The sequence below is a fragment of the Arvicola amphibius genome, chromosome X, assembly GCF_903992535.2.
Source record: "Arvicola amphibius chromosome X, mArvAmp1.2, whole genome shotgun sequence".
In the NCBI taxonomy this organism is placed as follows: Eukaryota; Metazoa; Chordata; class Mammalia; order Rodentia; family Cricetidae; genus Arvicola; species Arvicola amphibius.
Genome location: NC_052065.1, coordinates 62,724,056 through 62,726,841, shown reverse-complemented (window position 1 = coordinate 62,726,841; position 2,786 = coordinate 62,724,056). Strand labels below are relative to the sequence as shown.

The 2,786-nt window shown below is 45.0% G+C and overlaps 1 pseudogene; it reads left to right on the top strand.

Moving 5' to 3' along the window:
- The first annotated feature begins 1,168 nt into the window (after positions 1-1,168).
- On the top strand, positions 1,169-1,668 carry LOC119805200 (annotated as a pseudogene).
- Positions 1,669-2,786: the final 1,118 nt, after the last annotated feature.

The following is a 2,786-nucleotide window of genomic DNA, read 5'->3' as shown; positions in this document are numbered from 1 at the left end:
TCAGCTGGAGATGTGGCTTAATGATAGAGTGCTTGCCAGTTGGCACAGACTCTGATCCCCAGATTCCCCCTGCCTTTCTCACCCCCGAAAAAGACAGAGCAAGAACGAATATTTCAAGTGAAAAGTTGGACCCATAGTTGTCAAGCAGTTTGTGGCTAAGATCAATTGCACACAAATAAAAAAAAAAATGCCCAAGGGAATTGTTCACAAAGTCCTGTGCTTTTTAATTTTCTCTTCAGGAAATCAAACTCAGGGCCCTGCTAGGCATGTGTGTGACTCGCACTCTATGCTGGCTAGTTTTAGTCATCTTGACACAAGCTAGAGTCAGCAGAGAGGACAGAGCCTCTATAAGATCAGGCTGTAGGCACATAGGCATTTTCTAAATCAGTGATTAAAGAGGGAAGACCCAGCCCATTTTGGTTGTTCCATCCCTGGGCTAGTGGTCCTAGGTTCTAAAAGAAAGCAGGCAAAACAGGTCAGTGTACACAGCACACTCCTCCATAGCCTCTGCCTCCAGGTTCCTGCCCTGTTTGACTTCCTATCCTGACTTCCTTCAAACTTTATAGTCCTATAAAATGGTCCTATAAAGTATATATAAGCCAAATAATTCCTTTCCTCCCCAATTTGCTTTTTATTGGGGGGGAGGGGTTGTTGTTGTTGTTGTTGTTGTTTTTCCAAGACAGAGTTTCTCTGAATAACCACCCTAGAACTTACTCTGTAGACCAGGCTGACCTCGAACTCACAGCGATCCCCTGCCTCTGCCTCCTGAGTGCTAGGATTAAAGGCGTGCACCATCACTGCCTGCCCAATATGCTTTTGGTCCTGGTGTTTCAGCACAGCAATAGTAACCCTAACAAAGATACACCGTTAGCCCAAATTGATTTATAAATATGAAATTCATTAGTAGGTTTTTCCATTTTTATTCACGAGCCTGTGAGTTGGATGGCTCAGTGAAAAGAACTAACCTACCCCTTCGGAGATCCCGTGGATCTGTGTCTTGCTTCAACACTGTTTGGACAGAACAAACCGGGGCCTCCCTTCGTTAGTTTCCACTGTGCCTTATCCTCTCCAGTCGCAGCCTCTGGGACCATCTTCTTACCTCCTTCAGCTCCTAGAACCAGCCAGCACTGTCATCTCTTTGCAGGTAGCCCCAGAATGAGTCTCAGCCATGACCTCCCAGGTTCATCAGAATTATTCCACTGAAGTGGAGGTCGCCTTGAACTGCCTGGTCAACATGTACCTGCGGGCCTCCTACACCTACCTCTCTCTGGGCTACCATTTTAATTGGGATGACGTGGCTCTGAAGGGTGTAGGGCACTTCTGTGAAGTGACCGAGGAGAAGTGCAAGGGCGCTGAGCGTCTCCTCAAGATGCAGAACGATCGCTGCGGCCGTGCACTCTTTCAGGATGTGCAGAAGCCATCTCAAAATGAGTGGGGTAAAACCCAGGAGGCCATGGAAGCTGCCTTGACCTTGGAGAACTTGAACCAGGCCCTCTTGGGTGTTCCTTCCCTGGGTTCTGCTCGCACTGATTCTCATCTCTGTGAATTCCTTGAATACCACTTCCTGGAAGAGGAGGTGAAGGTCATCAACCTCTGCCGGTTGGCTGCTGGGCCCCAGGCATCTCTGGGGGAGTCCCTTTTGAGCGGCTCACTCTCAAGCGTGACTAGGGGATTTCTCCTTCCGAGGGGCTCCCATTTCTGCTCTGCACCAGCCAGCCTCAGGACCTTCACCCGAACCTCTCAAGAAGCCACTAGGCAACTTTGTAATGCCCTGGAGCCCCTCTCAAGTCTTGGACCAAGTAAAAATAAAGCCCTTTGAAACAGCAAAAAAAAATAAATAAATAAAAATAAAAAATAAATAAAAAATTAAAAAAATAAAAAAGGAAAGAAAGAAAGAAAGAAAGAAAGAAAGAAAGAAAGAAAGAAAGAAAGAAAGAAAGAAACTAGCCTAACAACCTGAAGTTGATCCCTAGAACCCACAGTGGGACAAGAGAATTAACACCCCTCCCCAGCCCCCGTGCAAGAATAAATTGTCCTCTGACAACTACTACCAATACTCAAACATGTATATCACACACATATGCAATCACACAGTAATAAAGCAGAATTTAACAATTTTTAAAGTTTAATTATCACTGGAGATGTAGTTCAGTCGGTAGAGCATTCATCTGGCATGCAGGAGGCCCTGGGTTCAGTACCCAGTACTGCATAAAGCAGGGCATGGTGGCACCCGCCTCTAATCCCAACACATAGGAACTAGGGGCAGGAGGACCAGAAGTTCAAAGTCATCCTCAGCCACATATTAATTTCAAAGCCAGACGAGGACTCTCAAAAGAAAAAAAATTCTTTAGAAACCAGGTATAGTGGCTTTTCCATGTAATTCTAAGACTAGGGAGGGTGGAAGATGAGGCAGGTGGGTTGTGATGAATGGAGGGGCAAGTCTGGCCTAGAGTGAGACCTAACCTCGTACCGCCAAAAGAATAAAATCAAAAAATAGTAGTCATATTAGTAATTATTAGTTCGGATGTACCTCACTGTTAGAGCACATGCCTTGTGTATACGGAGCCCTGAGTTCCACACATAAAACTGTCAAGAAAAGAATTCTTCCAAGTATTGCTGGACTGTGCAGTGTTTGCATGAGGCTCTGGGTTCAACCTCCTAATACTGGGGGAAGAGAGGAGAAGTCATTTACTATGACTAATATTCTTGGCTTATTTGTTTATTCATCTTTGGTTTTTCTTTTTTTATCTAATTCCTTTTGATTTTTAATGTGCATTTATGTCTTG